We start from the raw sequence: 24,017 nt of genomic DNA on the forward strand, positions 1-24,017 counted from the left end.
ACAAATAAAATCCTTGCAACCAACGCAATAAAGGGGTTGTCAATCCCTTCACGGTCACTTACGAAAGTGAGTTCTAATAGATATGATAAGATAATATTTTTGGTATTTTTATGATAAAGATGAAAAGTAAAGAAAGCAAAATAAACGGAAAAGGAAATAGCTTGTTGATGGAGGATTAATATGATGGAAAATAGACCCGGGGGCCATAGGTTTCACTAGTGGCTTCTCTCGAGAGCATAAGTATTACGGTGGGTAAACAAATTACCGTTGAGCAATTGACAGAATTGAGCATAGTTATGAGAATATCTAGGTATGGTCATGTATATAGGCATCACGTCCGAGACAAGTAGACCGACTCCTGCCTGCATCTACTACTATAACTCCACACATCGACCGCTATCCAGCATGCATCTAGAGTATTAAGTTCAAAGAACAGAGTAACACTTTAAGCAAGATGACATGATGTAGAGGGATAAACTCATGCAATATGAAATAAACCCCATCTTGTTATCCTCGATGGCAACAATACAATACGTGCCTTGCTGCCCCTACTATAATCGGGAAAGGACACCACAAGATTGAACCCAAAGCTAAGCACTTCTCCCATTGCAAGAAAGATCAATCTAGTAGGCCAAACCAAACTGATAATTCGAAGAGACTTGCAAAGATAACCAATCATACATAAAAGAATTCAGAGAAGATTCAAATATTGCTCATAGATAAACTTGATCATAAACCCACAATTCATCGGTCTCAACAAACACACCGCAAAAGAAGATTACATCGAATAGATCTCCACAAGAGAGGGGGAGAACTTTGTATTGAGATCCAAAAAGAGAGAATAAGCCATCTAGCTAATAACTATGGACCCGAAGGTCTGAAGTAAACTACTCACACTTCATCGGAGAGACTATGATGTTGATGTAGAAGCCCTCCGTGATCGATGCCCCCTCCGGCGGAGCTCCGGAAAAGGCCCCAAGATGGGATCTCGTGGATAAAGAAAGTTATGGCGGTGGAATTAGGGTTTTGGCTCCGTATCTGGTAGTTTGGGGGTACGTAGGTATATATAGGAAAAAGAAGTATGTCAGTGGAGCAATGTGGGCCCCATGAGGGTGGAGGGCGCGCTTGGGGGGGGGGGGTAGGCGCCCCCCTACCTCGTGCCTTCCTGGTTGATGTCTTGACGTAGGGTCCAAGTCCTCTGGATCATGTTCGTTCCGAAAATCACATCCCCGAAGGTTTCATTTTGTTTGGACTCCGTTTGATATTCTTTTTCTGCGAAACTCTGAAATAGGCAAAAAATAGCAATTCTGGGCTGGGCCTCCGGTTAATAGGTTAGTCCAAAAAATAATATAAAAGTGTATAATAAAGCCCAATAATGTCCAACACAGGATATAATATAGCATGGAACAATAAAAAAAATATAGATCGTTTGGAGACGTATCAAGATCAAAGGCACAAGTTGATGATGGCCATATCATATCACTTATATTATTGCATGTGATGTTTAACCTTTATGCATCTTATTTTGCTTAGTTCGGCGGTAGCATTATAAGATGATCTCTCACTAAATTTCAAGGTATAAGTGTTATCCCTGAGTATGCATCGTTGCTACAGTTCGTCGTGCCGAGACACCACGTGATGATCGGGTGTGATAAGCTATACATTCACATACAATGGGTGCAAGCAAGTTTTGCACGCGCAGAATGCTCGGGTTAAACTTGACGAGCCTAGCATATGCAGATATGGCCTTGGAACACTGGGACCGAAAGGTCGAGCGTGAATCATATAGTAGATATGATCAACATAGTGATGTTCACCATTGAAAACTACTCCATGTCACGTGATGATCAGACATGGTTTAGTTGATATGGATCACGTGATCACTTAGATGATTAGAGAGATGTCTATCTAAGTGGGAGTTCTTAAGTAATTTGATTAATTAAACTTTAATTTATCATGAACTTAGTACCTGATAGTATTTTGCATGTCTATGTTATTGTAGATAGATGGCTCGTGTTGTTGTTCCATTGAATTTTAATGCATTCCTAGAGAAAGCTAAGTTGAAAGATGATGGTAGCAACTACCCAGACTGGGTCTGTAACTTGAGGATTATCCTCATTGCTGCACAGAAGAATTACGTCGTGGAAGCACCGCTAGGTGACAAACCCGCTGCAAGAGCAACGCCAGATGTTGTGAACACCCATCAGAGCAAAGCTGATGACTACTCGATAGTTCAGTGTGCCATGCTTTACGGCTTAGAACTGGGACTTCAACGACGTTTTGAACGCCATGGAGCATATGAGATGTTCCAGGAGTTGAAGTTAATATTTCAAGCAAATGCCCAGATTGAGAGATATGAAGTCTCCAATAAGTTCTACAGCTACAAGATGGAGGAGAATAGTTCTGTCAGTGAACATATACTTAGAATGTCAGGGTACCACAACCACTTGACTCAACCGGGAGTTAATCTTCCTGATGATAGTGTCATTGACAGAGTTCTTCAATCACTGCCACCAAGATACAAGAGCTTCATGATGAACTATAATATGCAAGGGATGGATAATACGATTCCTGAGCTCTTCGCAATGCTAAAAGCTGCGGAGGTAGAAATCAAGAAGGATCACAAGTGTTGATGGTCAACAAGACCACCAGTTTAAAGAAAAAGGGTAAAGGGAAGAAGGGGAACTTCAATAAGAACAACAAGCCAGTTGCTACTCAAGTGAAGAAACCCAAGTATAGACCTAAGCCTGAGACTGAGTGCTTCTACTGCAAAGGGACTGGTCACTGGAACCGGAACTGCCCCAAGTATTTGGCGGAGAAGAAGGATGGCAAAGTGAAAGGTATATTTGTTATACATGTTATTGATGTGTATCTTACTAATGCTCGCAGTAGTGCCTGGGTATTTGATACTGGTTCAGTTGCTAACATTTGCAACTCGAAACAAGGGCTACGGATTAAGCGAAGATTAGCTAAGGAGGAGGTGATGATGTGCGTGGGAAATGGTTCCAAAGTCTATGTGGTCGCCGTCGGCACGCTACCTCTACATCTACCTTCGGGATTAGTTTCAGACCTAAATAATTGTTATTTGGTGTCAGCGTTGAGCATGAACATTATATCTGGATCTTGTTTGATGGGAGATGGTTATTCATTTAAATCAGAGAATAATGGTTGTTCTATTTATATGAGTAATATCTTTTATGCTCATGCACCCTTGATGAGTGGTCTATTTTTACTAAATCTTGATAGTAGTGATACACATGTTCATAGTATTGAAGCCAAAAGATATAATTTTAATAATGACAGTGAAACTTATTTGTGGCACTGCCGTTTAGGTCATATTGGTGCAAAGCGCATGAAGAAACTCCATTCTGATGGAATCTGGAATCACTTGATTATGAATCAGTTGGTACTTGCGAACCATGCCTCATGGGCAAGATGACTAAAACTCCATTCTCCGGAACAATGGAGCGAGCAACAGAGTTATTGGAAATCATACATACTGATTGATACGTCTCCAAGGTATCTGTAATTTTTTATTGCTTCATGCTATATTATCTACTGTTTTCAATGTTTATGGGCTTTATTATACACTTTTATATCATTTTTGGGACTAACCTATTAACCCAGAGCCCAGTGCCAGTTTCAGTTTTTACCCTATTTTAGGGTTTCGAAGAAAAGGAAAATCAAACGGAGTCCAATTGACCTGAAACTTCACGGAACTCATTTTTGGAAGGAAAGAAGCCCAGAAGACTTGGAGTGCACGTCGAGGGCTCTACGAGGAGGCCATGAGGCAGGGGGGCGCGCCCACCCCCTTGGGGCGCCCTCCACCCTCGTGGGCCCCTCGTGGCCCCCCTGACGTACTTCTTCCGCCTATATATCTCCATATACCCTAAAAACATCAGGGAGCACAATAGATCGGGAGTTCCGTCGCCAGAAGCCTCCGTAGCCACCGAAAACCATTCTAGACCCGTTCTGGCACCCTGCCGGAGGGGGAATCCTTCTCCGGTGGCCATCTTCATCATCCCGGTGCTCTCCATGACGAGGAGGGAGTAGTTCTCCCTCGGGGCTGAGGGTATGTACCAGTAGCTATGTGTTTGATCTCTCTCTCTCTCTCTCGTGTTCTTGAGGTGATACGATCTTAATGTATCGCGAGCTTTGCTATTATAGTTGGATCCTATGATGTTTTCTCCCCCCTCTACTCTCTTGTAATGAATTGAGTTTCCCCTTTGAAGTTATCTTATCGGATTGAGTCTTTAAATATTTGAGAACACTTGATGTATGTCTTGCCGTGGATATCTGTGGTGACAATGGGATATCACGTGATTCACTTGATGTATGTTTTGGTGACCAACTTGTGCGTTCCGCCCATGAACCTATGCATAGGGATTGGCACACGTTTTCGTCGTCATTCTCTGGTAGAACTTTGGGACACTCTTTGAGGTCCTTTGTGTTGGTTGAATAGATGAATATGAGATTGTGTGATGCATATCGTATAATCATGCCCACGGATACTTGAGGTGACATTGGAGTATCTAGGTGACATTAGGGTTTTGGTTGATTTGTATCTTAAGGTGTTATTTTAGTACGAACTCTAGGGCTGTTTGTGACACTTATAGGAATAGCCCAACGGATTGATTGGAAAGAATAACTTTTAGGTGGTTTCGTACCCTACCATAATCTCTTCATTCGTTCTCTGCTATTAGTGACTTTGGAGTGACTCTTTGTTGCATGTTGAGGGATAGTTTTATGATCCAATTATGTTAGTATTGTTGAGAGGACTTACACTAGCGGAAGTATGAATCCTAGGCCTTGTTTCAACGCATTGCAATACCGTTTACGCTCACTTTTATCATTAGTTACCTTACTGTTTTTATAATTTCAGATTACAAATACCTTTATCTACCATCCATATACCACTTGTATCACCATCTCTTCGCCGAACTAGTGCACCTATACAATTTACCATTGTATTGGGTGTGTTGGGGACACAAGAGACTCTTTGTTATTTGGTTGCAGGGTTGCTTGAGAGAGACCATCTTCATCCTACGCCTCCTACGGATTGATAAACCTTAGGTCATCCACATGAGGGAAATTTGCTACTGTCCTACAAACCTCTGCACTTGGAGGCCCAACAATGTCTACAAGAAGAAGGTTATGTAGTAGACATCACTGATGTATGTGGTCCAATGAACATTGAAGCTCGCAGCGAATATCGTTATTTTCTCACCTTCACAGATGATTTGAGTAGATGTGAGTATATCTACTTAATGAAACATAAGTCTAAAACATTTGAAAAGTTCAAAGAATTTCAGAGTAAAGTAGAAAATCATCGTAACAAGAAAAATCAACTTTTTGCGATCTGATCGAGGAGGTGAATATCTGAGTTATGAGTTTGGACTTCATTTGAAACAATGCGGAATAGTTTCGCAACTCACGCCACCTGGAACACCACAACGTAATGGTGTGTCCGAACGTCGTAACCACACTTTATTAGATATGGTCCGATCTATGATGTCTCTCACTGATTTACCGCTATCATTCTGGGGTTATGCTTTAGAAATGACTGCATTCACGTTAAATAAGGCACCATCTAAATCCGTTGAGACGACACCTTATGAACTGTGATTTGGTAAGAAACCCAATTTGTCGTTTCTTAAAGTTTGGGGCTGCGATTCTTATGTGAAGAAGCTTCAACCCGAAGCACAAACCCAAATCGGAGAATGTGTCTTTAGAGGATACCAAAAGGAGACTGTTGGGTACACCTTCTATCACAGATCCAAAGGCAAGATATTCGTTGCTAAGAATGGATCCTTTCTAGAGAAGGAGTTTCTCTCGAAAGAAGTGAGTGGGAGGAAAGTAGAACTTGATGAGGTAATTGTACCTCCTCCCTTATTGGAAAGTAGTTCATCACTAGAATCAGTTCCAGTGATTCCTACACCAGTAAGTGAGGAAGATAATGATGATGATTATGAAACTTATGATTAAGTTACTACCGAACCTCGTAGGTCAACCAGAGTAAGATCCACACCAGAGTGGTATGGTAATCCTGTTCTGGAGGTCATGTTACTTGACCATGGTGAACCTACGAACTATGAGGAAGCGATGATGAGCCCAGATTCCGCAAAATGGCTTGATGCCATGAAATCTGAGATGGGATCCATGTATGAGAACAAAGTGTGGACTTTGGTTGACTTGCCCGATAATCGGCAAGCCATAGAGAATAAATGGATCTTCAAGAAGAAGACTGACGCTGACAGTAATGTTAGTGTCTACAAAGCTCGACTTGTTGCAAAAGGTTTTCGACAAGTTCAAGGAGTTGACTACGATGAGACCTTCTCACCCGTAACGATGCTTAAGTCTGTCCGAATCATGTTAGCAATTACCGCATTTTATAATTATGAAATTTGGCAAATGGATGTCAAAACTGCATTCCTTAATGGATATCTTAAAGAAGAGTTGTATATGATGCAACTAGAAGGTTCTGTCGATCCAAAATGTGCTAACAAAGTGTGCAAGCTCCAGCGATCCATTTATGGACTGGTGCGAGCCTCTCGGAGTTGGAATATGCGCTTTGATAGTGTGATCAAAGCGTATGGTTTTATACAGACTTTTGGAGAATCCCGTATTTACAAGAAAGTGAGTGGGTGCTCTGTAGCATTTCTGATATTATATGTAGATGATATATTGTTGATCAGAAATGATACTGATTTCTGAATAGCATAAAAGGATACTTGAATAAGAATTTTTCAATGAAAGACCTTGGTGAAGCTTCTTATATATTAGGCATCAAGATCTATAGAGATAGATCAAGACACTTAATTGGACTTTCACAAAGCACATACCTTGATAAAGTTTTGAAGAAGTTCAAAATGGATCAAGCAAAGAAAGGGTTCTTGCCTGTATTACAAGGTGTGAAGTTGAGTCAGACTCAATGCCCGACCACTGCAGAAGATAGAGAGAAAATGAAAGGTGTTCCCTATACTTCAGCCATAGGCTCTATCATGTATGAAATGCTGTGTACCAGACCTGATGTGTGCCTTGCTATCAGTTTAGCAGGGAGGTACCAAAGTAATCCAGGAGTGAATCACTGGACAACGGTCAAGAACATCCTGAAATACCTGAAGAGGACGAAGGATATGTTTCTCGTACATGGAGGTGACTGATGACCCACAAGTATAGGGGAACTATCGTAGTCCTTTCGATAAGTAAGAGTGTCGAACCCAACGAGGAGCAGAAGGAAATGATTAGCGGTTTTCAGCAAGGTATTCTCTGCAAGCACTGAAATTGTAGGTAATAGATAGTTTTGTGATAAGATAATTCGTAACGAGCAACAAGTAACAAAAGTAAATAAAGTGCAGAAAGGTGGCCCAATCCTTTTTATAGCAAAGGACAAGCCTGGACAAACTCTTATATAGAAGAAAGCGCTCCCCACGACACATGGGAATTATCGTCAAGCTAGTTTTCATCACATTCATATGATTCGTGTTCGGTAATTTGATAATTTGATATGTGGGTGGACCAGTGCTTTGGTGTTGTCCTTACTTCGACAAGCATCCCACTTATGATTAACCTCTATTGCAAGCATCCACAACTACAAAAAAAGTATTAAGGTAAACCTAACCATAGCATGAAACATATGGATCCAAATCAGCCCCTTAAGAAGCAACGCATAAACTAGGGTTTAAGATTCTGTCACTCTAGCAATCCATCATCTACTTATTGCTTCCCAATGCCTTCCTCTAGGCCCAAATAATGGTGAAGTGTCATGTAGTCGACGTTCACATAACACCACTAGAGGAGAGATAACATACATCTCATCAAAATATCGAACGAATACCAAATTCACATGACTACTAATAGAAAGACTTCTCCCATGTCCTCAGGAGCAAACGTAACTACTCACAAAGCATATTCATGTTCATAATCGGAGGGGTATTAATGTGCATATAGGATCTGAACATATGATCTTCCACCAAGTAAACCTACTGGCATCAACTACAAGGAGTAATCAACACTACTAGTGATACGTCTCCATCGTATCTATTCCAAACACTTTTGCCCTTGTTTTGGACTCTAACTTGCATGATTTGAATGGAACTAACCCGGACTGACGCTGTTTTCAGCAGAATTATGATGGTGTTATTTATGTGCAGAAACAAAAGTTCTCGGAATGACCTGAAACTTCACGGAACATCTTCTCAGAAATAATAAAAAAAATCCTTGCAAAAGATGAAGACCAGGGGCCCACCACCTGTCCACGAGGGTGGGGGCGCGCCTGCCCCCCTAGGGCGCGCCCCCTACCTCGTGGGCCCTCTGGAGCTCCTCCGACCTCAACTCCAACTCTATATATTTGGTTTCGGGGAGAAAAAAACAGGGAGAAGAATTCATCGCGTTTTATGATATGGAGCCGCCGCCAAGCCCTAAAACCTCTCGGGAGGGCTGATCTGGAGTCCATTCGGGGCTCCGGAGAGGGGAATCCATCGCCATCGTCATCATCAACCATCCTCCATCACCAATTTCATGATGTTCACCGCCGTGCGTGAGTAATTCCATTGTAGGCTTGCTGGACGGTGATGGGTTGGATGAGATTTATCATGTAATCGAGTTAGTTTTGTTAGGGTTTGATCCCTAGTATCCACTATGTTCTGAGATTGATGTTTCTATGACTTTGCTATGCTTAATGCTCGTCACTAGGGCCCGAGTACCATGATTTCAGATCTGAACCTATTGTGTTTTCATCAATATATGAGAGTTCTTGATCCTATCCTGCAAGTCTATAGTCACCTATTATGTGTTATGATCCGTTAACCCCGAAGTGACAATAATCGGGATATTTACTGGTGATGACCATAGTTTGAGGAGTTCATGTATTCACTATGTGCTAATGCTTTGTTCCTATACTCTATTAAAAGGAGGCCTTAATATCCCTTAGTTTCCATTAGGACCCTGCTGCCACGGGAGGGTAGGACAAAAGATGTCATGCAAGTTCTTTTCCATAAGAACGTATGACTATATTCGGAATACATGCCTACATTACATTGATGAATTGGAGCTAGTTCTGCGTCACCCTATGTTATGATTGTTACATGATGAACCACATCCGGCATAATTCTCCATCACTGATCCATTGCCTACGAGCTTTCCATATATTGTTCTTCGCTTATTTACTTTTCCGTTGCTATTGCTATCATCACTACAAAAAACCAAAAACATTACTTTTGCTACCGTTACCTATTGCTACCGCTACCACTACTATCATATTACTTTGCTACTAAACACTTTGCTGCAGCTATTAAGTTTCCAGGTGTGGTTGAATTGACAACTCAGCTACTAATACTTGAGAATATTCTTTGGCTCCCCTTGTGTCGAATCAATAAATTTGGGTTGAATACTCTACCCTCGAAAACTGTTGCGATCCCCTATACTTGTGGGTTATCAAGACTATTTTCTAGCGCCGTTGCCGGGGAGCATAGCTCTATTCTTTGAGTCACTTGGGATTTATATCTGCTTATCATTATGAAGAACTTGAGAGATCCAAAAACCAAGATTTATCCCTCAACTACGAGGGGAGGTAAGGAACTGCCTTCTAGCTCCGCACTTGATTCACCTTCTGTTTTGCGTAAGCTCACGACACCTAAACCTGCTTCTGCTATTCGTTCTGATATGTCGCATGTTATTGATGATGCCACTTCTGCTATGCATGATACTTATGATGAAACTACTTCTATGCTTGATACTACTATGCCACTTGGTGAATTTCTTGATGAACAATTTGCTAGGGTTAGAGAGAATGAAAATATTGAATCTGATAATATTGATGAAAGTGATGATGAAGACTCACCTGTTATTCCTGAGGGTTATGTTTTTGAAAAAGAAGCTGCTTTAGCTATTTTAGCTTGCAAAGATAGATTCGAACTCAAGAGGTTATTAGCTAAATGGAAGCAGCAATCTCTTAATGCTAGGATGAAACCTGGCCCTGCATTTGCTACTTCACCTATCTTTGTTACTGATAAGGATTATGAATTCTTGTTGATCCTGATATAATTACTTTGGTTGAATCTGATCCTTTTCATGGCTATGAATCTGAAACTGTTGTGGCACATCTTACTAAATTAAACGATATAGCCACCCTGTTCACTAATGATGAGAGAACTCGTTACTTTTATATCCTTAAAATATTTCCGTTCTCATTAAAGGGCGATGCTAAGATATGGTTTAATTCTCTTGATCCTGGTTGTGTGCGTAGTCCCTAGGATATGATTTATTACTTCTCTGCTAAATATTTCCCTGCTCATAAGAAACAAGCTGCTTTTAGGGATATATATAATTTTGTGCAAATTGAATAAGAGAGTCTCCCACAAGCTTGGGGGAGGCTTCTCCAATTACTTAATGCTTTGCCTGATCATCCTCTTAAGAAAAATGAAATACTTGATATCTTTCATAATGGACTAACCGATGCTTCCAGAGATTACCTGGATAGTTGTGCTGGTTCTGTTTTCAGGGAAAGAACACCGGATGAAGCTGAAATTCTATTGAATAATATGTTGACAAATGAAAATAAATGGACACTTCCTGAGTCAGCTCCTGAGCCTATTCCTAAACCAACTCCGAAGAAAAGGGGTATTCTATTTCTCAGTCCTGAAGATATGCAAGAGGCAAAGAAATCTATGAAAGAAAAAGGTATTAAAGCTGAAGATGTTAAGAATTTACCTCCTATTGAAGAAATACATGGTCTTAATTTACCGCCTGTTGAAGAAACATATGACCTTAATCCATTACCTATTGAAGAAACTCATGGACTTGATAACCCGACATAGGTAGTAAAGGTAAATTCTCTCTATAGATATGATAAAGCTGAAATTCCATTTACTAAATTTGCTAGCCCATGCTTAGATGAGTTTGATAAATTTATGGCTAAGCAAGAAGATTTTAATGCTTATTTTGGTAGACAATTGAAATACAATTCAAATATGCTTGAACACTTGGGTGATTATATGGCTAATGTTAAAGGTGAACTTAAACTTATCAGTAAACATGCTTCTATGGTTACCACTGAAGTAGAACAAGTACTTAAAGCTCAAAATGATTTGCTCAATGAATTGAATAGTAAGAATAATGATTATGCTGTTAGAGTGGCTACTAGAACTGGTATAATGACTCAAGAACCTCTGTATCCTGAAGGCCACCCTAAGAGAATTGAGCAAGATTCTCATAGAAATAATATAGATGCACCTAGTCCTTCTAAAAGGAACAAAAAGAAAAATGATAGGACTTTGCATGCTTCTAGTGAACCTATTGTTGAAACACCTGAGAATCCAAATGATATATCTTTTTTTGATGCTGAAACACAATCTGGTAATGAACCTGAAACTAGTGATAATGTTAATGTTAATGTTCATGATGATGCTCAACCTAGTAATGATAATGATATAGAAATTGAACCTGCTGTTGATCCTGATAACCCACAATCAAAGAATCAATGTTATGATAATAAAGACTTTGTTGCTAGGAAACATGGTAAAGAAAGAGAGCCATGGGTTCAGAAACCCATGCCTTTTCCTCTCAAACCATCCAAGAAAAAAGATGATGAGGATTTTGAGCGCTTTGCTGAAATGATTAGACCTATCTTTTTGCGTATGCGATTAACTGATATGCTCAAAGTGAATCCTTATGCTAAGTATATGAAAGAAATTGTTACTAATAAAAGGAAGATACCGGAAGCTAAAATTTCCACCATGCTTGCTAATTATACTTTTAAGGGTGGAATACCAAAGAAACTTGGAGATCTAGGAGTACCCACTATACCATGCTCCATTAAAAGAAATTATGTTAAAACTGCTTTATGTGATCTCGGAGCCGGTGTTAGTGTTATGCCTCTCTCTTTATATCGTAGACTTGATTTGAATAGGTTGACACCTACTGAAATATCTTTGCAAATGGCTGATAAATCAACTGCTATACCTGTCGGTATTTGTGAGGATGTGCCTATTATAGTTACAAACGTTACTATTTTAACGGACTTTGTTATTCTTGATATTCCCGAGGACGATAGTATGTCTATTATTCTTGGAAGACCCTTTTTGAATACTGCAGGGGCTGTTATTGATTGCACTAAAGGCAATGTTACTTTTCATGTTAATGGTAATGAGCATACGGTACACTTTCTGAGGAAACAACCTCAAGTTCATAGTATCAACTCTATTGGAAAAATTCCATCGATTATATTTGGAGGTTTTGAATTTCCTCTTCCTACCGTCAAGAAGAAATATGATATTCTTATTATTGGGGATGTGCATATCCCCGTTGAGGTAACATAGTGTTATTCGAAATTTCTCAGGTTCCATGTTATTCGGAATGAGTTCGTTAACAAGACTTGATCAACCTTGTTAGTGGATTCCTTTTGATGAGCATGAGATGGATGAAACTAGAAGGCACAACTCTCTATACCCTCCTTTTACTTTCTGTTATTTATTTTAAATAAAATAAAAATAAGTATTTTTCTGTCTGTTATCTGATTATCCGTGCAATATAAAAATACCACAAAATAAAAGTTCTCCAAATGCCCTGAAATTTAAATATGATTTTTTGTGGAATATTTGAGAATATTTGGCACTGAGAACACAATAGGAGGAGCAGGCACCTGGCCACGAGGGTCAGGGGCGCGCCCTACCCCCCTGGGCGCCCCCTGCCTCGTGGGCCCACGGTGGACCTCCTCCACTTATTCCTGCACCCACACACTCCTTCTTCCTCCCACAAACACGAATATCCAGCTCAAGCACGAGTTCAAGCTCATTTTGCTGCCATTTTCGATCTCCTTGCTCAAAGCACCTCTCACAAAACTGCTTGGGGAGATTGTTCCTTGGTATGTGACTCCTCCATTGGTCCAATTAGTTTTTGTTCTAGTGCTTTATTCATTGCAAATTCATGCTGCCTAGGTGACCCTATTCTTGAGCTTGCATGTAAAATTTATATGGTCAAAAGTAGTTTTGATGCATGATACATGCTCTAGGCACTTGTAGGAGCAGTTGCTATCAATTTTGTTGAGTTTGGCTTACTTTTATTTTGAAGTTACTAAAAATTTCAGAATTTTTCAAAAAATAATGAAGAGACTTTTGAGGGGCTCATCGAGCCGACGCTCGAAGGAAAAGGCACAGAAGCCCAAATATAATCTGCCTCGCACCGTAGAGGTTCGGTCGAGTGAATGGCCTTCCGATGATTTCTTGAGAGCAGCCGGGATTTATGAAGATTTTTATGAATTGGCTGAGAATGCAGGCCTCACCGCCTTCCTTCACGACAAACACGAACAGTATCTCTTACTCACAAATATCTTTGTGCAAAACTTTCATTTCCATTCTAGGAGCTCACCACCTACGGTGGAGTTTTATTTATATGATGAGCATAATGAGATGTCACTTTATGATTTTTGTCGGGTTTATTTGGTCCCTTTCGAGGGCACGACAGAGGAACCATGTCGCGAGAATGTGGATGGGTTTATTGATACCATCACTGTAGGGAAAATGAGGAAGGTTTCCGATGCACGGATCACTAGCATACATTTTCCTGTTTTACGCTACTTTGCAATATTTGCTAGTCGTTGCTTAATTGGTCATGGAAACAGTGGAAACCTTAGTGTTCCTGATATTATTATTTTGTTACACGGTTTATTCAGTGATAACTCTGTTAGTATGGGCAGTATTATTGCTAAAGGGTTAAGTCTGAACCGTACAAAGGGCCCCATCTTTGGAGGCATCTATGCTTCACGCCTAGCTGCACATTTTAACATACCTATTAGGCATTATGAGAAGGAATAAAAATTGCTGCCTCGTGTTTACTTAGATTATAAGAGTATGGTAGCACACGATTTTATTGTTAAGAATAGGGAAGGGGAGCTTAAATACAAATTGTTCTTTCATAAACATCATCCTGAGACTATTACCCTGCCTGCTCCTTCCTTGTTTGATTTATCTTCAGGCCAGTACCTTGTTTCGTTAGTGTCTATTCACGCCTACCGGAATCCTACATCAGCCACAGAGCCAGAGTCGAAACCACAAGTTGATCCTCCACGACAGTCTAATTACCATTGGGATCCGGAGATGATTGCCAACCAGTGGCAGTCAGAGTCTTCTTCATCTCAGTACGACCCCAACTATTATTATGGATATCCGCCAGGCTAGCCGTGGCCATAGACCAACTTAGGCCAAAAGCCTAAGCTTGGGGGAGTACGTATTTCTCACCGACATTTTATTAATGTTCACACACTCATTGCCAGATGTCGGTGCTCATACTTTTTCATTGTATCATCCATGCTAGTTTATTTCCTTTTTATGCTTTCTTCTTGTGTGTTTAATAAACCTTAAGAAAAGCAAAAAAAAAGTTGTAGCTTTTAATTAGTTTACTTTCCATGCTTGAAGTAGTAATTAAAAAGAAAACCCAAAAAGATTTCATGTTCTTCTTTTGCTTGTTTGGAGCTGAGGGAGTCCTGGATTAGGGGGTATCCGGACATCCGGATTATATCCTTTGGCCAGACTATTGGACCATGAAGATACAAGATTGAAGACTTTGTCCCGTGTCCGGATGGGACTCTACTTGGCGTGGAAGGCAAGCTAGGCAATACGGATATGTATATCTCCTCCTTTGTAACCGACCTTGTGTAACCCTAGCCCCCTCCGGTGTCTATATAAACCGGAGGGTTTTAGTCCGTAGGACAACATAAAATCATACCATAGGCTAGCTTCTAGGGTTTAGCCTCTCCGATCTCGTGGTAGATCAACTCTTGTACTACCCATATTATCAAGAATAAATCAAGCAGGATGTAGGGTTTTACCTCTATCAAGAGGGCCCGAACCTGGGTAAAACATCGTGTCCCCTGCTTCCTGTTACCATCCGCCTTAGATGCACAGTTCGGGACCCCCTACCCGAGATTCGCCGGATTTGACACCGACATTGGTGCTTTCATTGAGAGTTCCTCTGTGCTGTCGCCGTAAGAAAGGATGCCTCATCTCGTTGTTAAAAACAACAATACCACTGGGGGAGCCCTGATTGTCGGCCAAACTCTCCGGCTAGGCAGTTTCATCATGACCGCCTGTTCGGCTGCTGCACCAACGATGACTTCTCGGGTCATCGAAAAAAGCCTCCACGTCGGCTCGAAATTCGCCGAGAAGATGGATCCAATGGAGCTCTCTTCCCTAAACGAGCTCTTGGATCGCATCGCTGCCTTGGGAGTCGCTACGGACTATGATCGGATTGGGCTTAAACTCGATCAAAGGGAGATTAACTCTCCACCGGTCACCCATCATGTTGCGGTGGTGGAGGAACAATGCGGCGATTCTTCCTCTATCTTGAGGACTAACAATGTCCGGATGCCGGAGCTCTCCGAGCCGGATACCTGTTTACGGGAGGACATCACCCAAGCCCTGAACCTAGAGTCAGGCAGCGGGCCAGACTCATCGGGCAACATCCCGGAATCCGAACTTCCAAGATCGGAAACTCCTCGGCCCCTAGGTCTCAGATCGGGTAGGGGTTCGGACTCAAACCCACCCACCCAGACATAAACAATCTTTCCCACATCAGGCAAGAGCCCCATGAAACAGTACATCATTATTGGGCTAGATTCCTCCTTGTGATGAACAAGGTTAAGGACTGCCGCGAGGAAGACACAGTCTCACTTTTCTGCAATAACTGCATGGACAAGGGAATCCTTAACGCCATAAGTCGCCGTGACATATCACGCTTCGCCGACTTGGCGTCTATAGTACGAAAGTACTGTGCGATGGAAAGTGCTTGGAAAACCGAAACGAAATTTTGGGATAATCCGGCTCCGAATATACACCCAGTCCGAAGTAAAAGGGTGCACTATCATAAGACACCCGAGTTAATTACAAAGAAGCAAAAACCCTCTACTGGCCGTGGAACCGTATTGGAGGGATGGCTCAACGGACCCTGCAAAATTCATAGTACAGCGGATACCATACCAACACACAGCCTTAGAGCATGTTGGATACTCCGACAGGTGGCCAAAAGCGGCGAGGATCTTCTCATCCCAACCAGATGCCACAGAGCACCATCCCAGGGATAACAATACGGTATTAACAGTCTTTGAGACCTTCACATCAAATAATAGGCGCAAGCGAACACTCCGCAACATTGCCGAAATCTGCCACGTAGCAGCAATAAATCCATGGAGTGACACGACTATTACCTTCAATGCCAGTGACGAACCTAAATTCCGAACAGCCCGAGCACCAGCTGCACTGGTCCTCAGTCCAATTGTGGACGGCTTTCGACTCAACAAAGTACTCATGGACGGCGGCAGTGGATTAAACCTCATCTACGAAGAAACTCTTCAAAAAATGGAAATAGACTGGAACCGCATTGAGCAAAACAGCACAACCTTCAGAGGAATCATCCCCAGTCGGGAAGCACACTTTGCTGGGAAAATCACACTAGATGTGGTATTCGGCACGCCGGAGAACTATAGGTCCGAAGAAATTACATTCCAAGTGGCCCCGTTCAGTAGCGGATACCACGCCCTTTTGGGACGGGAGGCATTGTGGACGGCTTTCGACTCAACAAAGTACTCATGGTCGTCAAAACCAAACACGTCGACTCTCTAATAGACGACTTGAGGCTCACATTCGACAACCTCCGAACATACGACATCAAGCTCAATTCGGAAAAATGCGTTTTCGGCGTACCGTCCGGAAAGCTCCTGGGCTTCATTGTCTCTAGTAGAGGAATTGAAGATAATCTGGCCAAAATTCAAGCTTTGTCACAGTTGGCTACCCCGACAGATCTCAAACAAATCCAGAAATTAGCTGGATGTGTGGCGGCTCTAAGCCGCTTTATCTCCCGCTTAGGAGAAAACGCATTACCCCTTTATCGCCTCCTTCGGGGCACCTAACACTTCGAGTGGACGTACGCCGCTACAGCCGGATTGGAAGAAATAAAAGCCATACTAGCAACCAACCCAATCCTGGTCGCGCCAAACATTGGCGAACCAATGTTGTTATGCATTGCGGCAACTCATCAGGTTGTAAGCGCAGTGCTCGTCGTCGAACGAGAAGCGGACGAACATAAATTCCCTCTTCAAAAGCGGTATATTATGTATCCACTGTCCTCACTCCATGCAAATCACGGTACCCACATTATCAAAAGATAGCCTATGCGGTATTCATGGCATCCCGAAAGCTGCGACACTACTTTCAAGAGTGTTTGATTACAGTAGCCTCGGAAGTGCCACTTAATGATATTATAAACAACCGCGACGCCATGGGCCAGATTGCCAAATGGGCCATTGAGCTCCTCCTGTTCGACATAACATACAAACCTTGGCGAGCCATTAAATCGCAAGTATTGGCCGACTTTGTCGCCGAATGGACGGAAGCCGTACTGCCTAAAGAGTACGGCGCATACTCCAATTGGATCATGCACTTCGACGGCTCCAAAATGCTAGCCGGTCTGGGGGCTAGCGTCGTCCTGACGTCCCCAACCGGAGATACCGTTCAGTACGTACTACAGATACTGTATACAGACTCCAACAACGCAGCCGAATACGAAGCCCTGTTGCATGGTCTTCAGATGGCAGTCTCCATGGGCATTCAACGCCTGGAGGTGCATGGGGATTCGAACCTTGCAATATCCCAAATAAATGGAGACTTTGATGCCAATGATCTGAAGATGGCGGCCTATCAAAACACCGTCCTAAAGATGTCAACTCAGTTCGAGGGGCTCGAATTTCACCATGTGGCTCGGGAAAACAATCAGGCGGCGGATATCCTCGCCCACATCGGCGCAAAACGCGACGTGGTCCCCCCCAACATCTTTTTGGAGAGGTTGTTTAAGCCATCGGTGGTATGGGAAGGGACACCGGTAACAATAGTCTGGACCCGGCGAAAAAGCCCGATACCGAACACTCTGACATAATCGGAGGCTCTGCCACCGAAATAACACCTTCAGCCCACGTAATAATGGTCGTCATCGCCCCGTGGACAGAACCATTCCTGGCCTACCTAACTAGGAAGGAACTTCCCGAGGACCAAAATGAGGCACGCTGCATAGTGCGGCGATCTAAAGCCTACAGGGTCCATGAGGGAGAGCTGTATAAGAAAAGCACTACCGGAGTCCTTCAAAGGTGCATCTCCGAAGAGGAAGGGCGGAAGCTTTTGGCAGAAATTCACGCCGGACTCGGCGGCCACCACGCCGCAGCCCGGGCCCTTGTAAGCAAGGCCTTCCGTACAGGTTTTCATTGGCCGACGACCCGGGCAGACGCACAGGACTTGGTCCAACGCTGCGCCGGTTACCAGCTTTTTGCAAACCAAAGCCATATGCTACCCACCGCCCTCCAAACAATCCCCATTACCTGGCCTTTCGCGGTCTGGGGGCTTGACATGGTTGGACCCCTTAAAGGGGGAACCCATAAGAAAAAAATACTTACTGGTCATGGTGGATAAATTCACCAAATGAATAGAAGCCAAACCTGTTAAAACAGCCGAATCCGGACCGGTGATAGACTTCATATCTGGGGTGGTACACCCTATGGCGTCCCCCACAGCATCATCACTGACAACGGCACGAACTTCACGACCGACGAGGTAAAACTCTGGTGCAGCAAGATGGGCATCAAGCTCGATTATGCTTCCGTCTATCACCCACAAACCAACGGCCAAGTTGAGCGAGCAAATAGTCTTATCATGAGCGGCATTAAACCCAGATTAGTGCGGTCCTTAAAGGAGTCTAACACGCATTGGGTAGAGGAGCTCGACTCCGTACTCTAGGGGCTGCGGACCACGCCGAATCGCACTACCGGAGATACACCCTTCTTTATGGTGTACAGCGCAGAGACAGTTCTGCCCTGCGACATAATTCATGACTCACCTCGAGTGCGCATGTACGAAGAAAGAGAAGCCGAGCTCGATCGGCAGGACAATTTGGACACTCTAGAGGAGGAGCACGACGTGGCAAAAGCCCGTTCCGCATTTTACCAGCAACAGGCTCACAGATACCAAAGCAGAGAAGTACGGGCCAAAACTTATAATGTTGGCGAGTTAGTTCTACGCCTTCCAGAGAAGAAAAAGTCGAAGCTCGAGCCCAAATGGGAAGGTCCCTTCATTATTGACCAAGTTCTGACCGGTGGTGCATACCGTCTGCGGGATACATCGAATAATCGACTTGAGCCGAACCCATGGAACGCAGCGAGGCTCCGAAGATTCTACGCCTAGCGCGGGACTCTATGTTCGTCTCCTTCCTCTGTCCATTTTTTGCATATACATTATCTGTCTTTTTTCTCTTTCTTTCTTTTATTCTTTCTCTAGGCCTTCAAGGGCCAACTTGTGCCTCGCTTGCACATTATAGATGCGCTAACCGTGCTCATTATACCTGGGGGCTTCTTACACAGAAGCTTAATTATCTATCTGGGCTTCACGCCCCGCACATGTGTTATTCTTCCGCATGTACCTTTTCTTCACCACTATATGCATCGATATGACTTAAGTTTTGGCCAAGATGGGTTGCCTGGCTCTTGTATTTATGCCCTACGTTCCTGTTAATTCGGCTAGGGCATAAGGGGAGCACCTCTGTGATTGTTACTGCCGGGTTAGCCGGATGTGTACCTCAGACTGGGTGAAGCGGAAAGCTAGCGTTCTTAAGGGAATATTCGGTCAGCGAACAAAAGATGATTTTTATTTATTTATTTTCCATATGTGCCCCCAGATGTTTTTGCCTGTGTTTTCTCTCGCAGTACGGACATGCACTTTAGGGCATGCATACCCACGGAAAGGAACCCTTAACGGAACTATTCTCCCTGGAAGATGTTTCTTACTACCCATGTAATATAACATAACTAGTTGGACACTTGTCTGTTCAAGCACTAATGACCCCTACGTCTGGTTTCCATGCATACCCCGGTTCTTATATAACTGGGCGGGTATTCGGACACACTCCGGACTATCGGGTCCCGAGGTTGAAGCGAAAAGGTCCGCCATGACAAATGATCTACAATCCGGCTAGAAGGCATTATAAATGTCACTTTAATTACATAGTCATGTAGACTGACTAAATTCCTCTTCTATACCATCCAACAGGCGGTCTAGCCTACAATACTATTGGGAATACTTTGCGGCTAATTCTACTTGCCCATACACTAAGCTAACGGGGATTTCTTTCCCATCGGGCCCCACAGGTTCGACCTCCGCCATGTGGTTCGGGTCAGTCTTGGTATACCGCGTCTTCACCATGGCCCAGGCTTCCCTGGCACCTTGACGGCAGATTGATATCTTCCATAATCGGAAGCGCCGTCGTGCTCCCTTGAGCATCTTCGCAAGCTCTCCAATGCCTTCTGGCAGGGAGACGGCTGGCCACAAGGCCTGGGCAACACCTTGCATCACCTGCCGAACTTGTTCGTGCATTTGTGAGAGCTTGGATAGAAGATCACCCGCAGACCCGGGCATCTCCTCCGTGGGACGACCCGTCAGCATACCTGCAGACATAACTCTGTTAGCCGGCTTCTCCGCCGACCCCTTTTTTTAAAGGTTCATTCAAGCACTTACTGAAAATGCCGCGTTGAAGCCGCTTATTCTCCTTCTCGGAGTCCGCAAGCTGGGCTCGAACATCTTTCAGTTCCATGCTCAGCTTGGTATTGGCATATTGGAGATTGTTTTTCTCCCACCTGACCTCAGTCAGCATGCGTTCGCCCGCCTTTAGCTGTCGTACGGCATGCTGGTCCTCCGGATTCTCTTCGGATTCATCTGCAATATCTATTGTTAGATCTGCAGCCATGCCGCACGCTATATGGTACCTGTCATTCTTGGAAAGAAATGTTACTAGTTGGGGACTTTTAGGTTCCTTCAATGCGGCAACAGCGGCGCGAAGTTGGGTCTTGCATTCCTCTAGCTCCTGTGATAGTCGAGTATTCTTCTCTGTAAGAACCTGCACAATAAGATGATCCTTAAATCAGTTCTGCTAACTGTTTCAAGTCTCAGAGGCTACTGATACATATAATCATCAGATTTGCTTACCCGTACATCCTTTACATACTGGTCTGTGGCTCTGGCTAGACCATTTTGAGCAGCACGGAGGTACGCCTCTCCAGAATTGAAGGCATCAAACGCCTCTGGTGAGAAGCAAGCGTCGCGGAGTACGGCCCGGCGACGCTTATGATTCATGGCGCTCTCCACTTCTGAATTCGTAGCGGATAGCCTATCCGCATCCTCCGTAGGGGGAGTATCCGGCGTCCGCCCCATGTCGGCTTCCGCCTCTATGTCCCGTCCTGGAGCCCGACTGGTGGAAGCGTGATCGGCAGCCTCACCAGACATATTCCTGCGAGCGTTTTTTCTGTTAAAGAAACATGGACGTCATTACATTTCAAGAAAGACGACAACCACGGAGCGGGGTTTCTGTCATACCTCTGCGCCGGCGTCTCCGTCCTAACCGCCTTCCGTTTTGGCCTACCCGGCCTCGGTGCCTCCTGTTGGCGAGTTGCTGCAGGTTCGGCCTGGCGTCCCGAATGCCTTCCCTGTAAAACACCATATGTATATGGTAGGTGAAGTGTCTAAAAGGGGATCCTAGTTTCTGGAGTTGGGATTTTTGTTTTTTCTTACGTGCGACACAGGAAGCAGTCCGGGATAGTCGGCCGTAATGGCCACCATGGCGTCATCACAGCTTAATTGATAGAACTACCAGTCTATCAGCTCCACGAATATGTCCGGCTCTTCTTAGAGTCCGGGATCGAGGGCCCGGTCAGGGTCCTCTGGTTGTGGAGATGGGCTGCTGACCTCCCTTATGGCTTTTCGCAGTTCCTGCCCCAAAATGGCAAGGTGAGTACCCATGACAAAGAATGCGGGAAGAATGGTACTAAGGAGATATAACTCACCCAGCTTGGAGGGTTGTACATGGAGAATCCGTCCCGTGGCTTGATGCGGGTGAACTTCTCTTCCTCTCCCTTGAACAATTCAGGTAGAAGTTTTGCTAAAGCAGCAGCGTTGTCCGGACCCTTACGCCCGAAACGGGTGGCGTCGTCTTCCCCGTTAAAACACCACAAGGGGTGCCCTCGATATTGAAGTGGTTGCACTCCCCGCATTATGCGTATTGACATAACCTCGATTACTATCAATCCTGATTGAGCCAGCGCTTTAATCCGGTTCATCACGTAAAGGACTTCTCCGTTGTCTTCCTCCTGGGGGCTCCGTGGGCGCCAACTTCGGTGTTTCTTTAGAGGAGCATTGCTGAACTCAGGAAGACCCCACCGAACAGGGTCCGAAAGGGGGACGTCCTCCATATAAAACCATTCCGAAGGCCAGTCTTCGGACGTCTTCTTCGGAGTACCGGACAGGTATCCGGTTTCGGCGATGCGCCATATTTCGGCTTCGCCCACTTGATAAAGTGGCCCCTTCTATGTGCGAGGGACGAGGCAAAATATCCTTTTCCACAGCTCAAAATGAGCCTCGCAGCCCAGGAATAACTCGCAGAGGGCAACATAGCCGGCGATGTGTAAAATGGAAGCAGGGGTGAAATTATGCAGTTGGAGGCTGTAAAACTCCAGGAGCCCGCGGAGGAACGGATGAATCAGAAATCCGAGTCCCCTCAATAAATAAGGAACAAGGCATACCCGCTCCCCCGTAGAGGGGCTGGGGAAGCTCTTCGCTTGCTCCCCGCCATTGTAGGTGGCGAGCCGGGCTCAGACGGGCACCATATACGCTGGAGGGAGAAATCCCTTAGTCTGTAGTTCGACTAATCGACTATGTGGGACTGAACACCTCTCCCAATCACCGGGCTTAGGGCTACGGGGGCGGGAGGAGCAGCTGCGGAGGTCGGCCATGCCGGAGTGGATCTTTCCGAAGCGCGCTCCGATGGATTCTCGCTGGGGGAGGATGGTATGGATTGGATCTAAGAATCCCCATCCCTTTAATAGACAATTTATTTATCTGGATAGGGGGGCGAATGTAAAAATGCCCTGGCTCCTCGCATTCATTCGACGCATGGAAGATATCCCTTATTGGGCGCAGAATCCAAGAGGTTCAACATTTATGGGACCGGATACTGCCTAACAAACGTTCGAAATTTGGAGAAGAACCCGCCTTGCAATGCCGAAGACAACACTGCGCGCCGGACTCATCGTCATTGAAGCCTGGTTCGGGGGCTACTGAGGGAGTCCTGGATTAGGGGGTATCCGGACATCCGGATTATATCCTTTGGCCGGAATCTTGGACCATGAAGATACAAGATTGAAGACTTCGTCCCGTGTCCGGATGGGACTCTACTTGGCGTGGAAGGCAAGCTAGGCAATACGGATATGTATATCTCCTCCTTTGTAACCGACCTTGTGTAACCCTAGCCCCCTCCGGTGTCTATATAAACCAGAGGGTTTTAGTCCGTAGGACAACATACAATCATACCATAGGCTAGCTTCTAGGGTTTAGCCTCTCCGATCTCGTGGTAGATCAACTCTTGTACTACCCATATTATCAAGAATAAATCAAGCAGGACGTAGGGTTTTACCTCCATCAAGAGAGCCCGAACATGGGTAAAACATCGTGTCCCCTGCCTCCTATTACCATCCGCCTTAGACGCACAGTTCGGGACCCCCTACCTGATATCCGCTGGTTTTGACACCGACAGGAGCTTTCCCGTGTAAATAGTTTTATTTCTTTTCTTTTCTTTGGGGGTCGATAGGAGAAGACCATAATTAAACTGTTGAAGTAGCTCTTATATGCATTATTGTTGTTCTGACAAAAGAGCCCATATTGCCTTGTCTTCTCATGTTTATTGAATGCTTGCAGATACCAGCTTAGTCCAATGCACGTGCACTATTATTATTATTATTATTCACATCATTTGGTCGTGCAAGTGAAAGGCAATTATGACGATATATGATGGACTGACTGAGATGAGAAAAGCTGGTATGAACTCGACCTCTCTTGTTTTTGTAAATATGATTAGTTCATCGTTCCTGATTCAGCCTATTATGAATAAACATGTTTGCAATGACAACTAGAGATCATAGTTTCTTGTGCCATGCTTGATTA

Source organism: Triticum dicoccoides, chromosome 2A (assembly GCF_002162155.2).
Source record: "Triticum dicoccoides isolate Atlit2015 ecotype Zavitan chromosome 2A, WEW_v2.0, whole genome shotgun sequence".
NCBI classification, from domain to species: Eukaryota; Viridiplantae; Streptophyta; class Magnoliopsida; order Poales; family Poaceae; genus Triticum; species Triticum dicoccoides.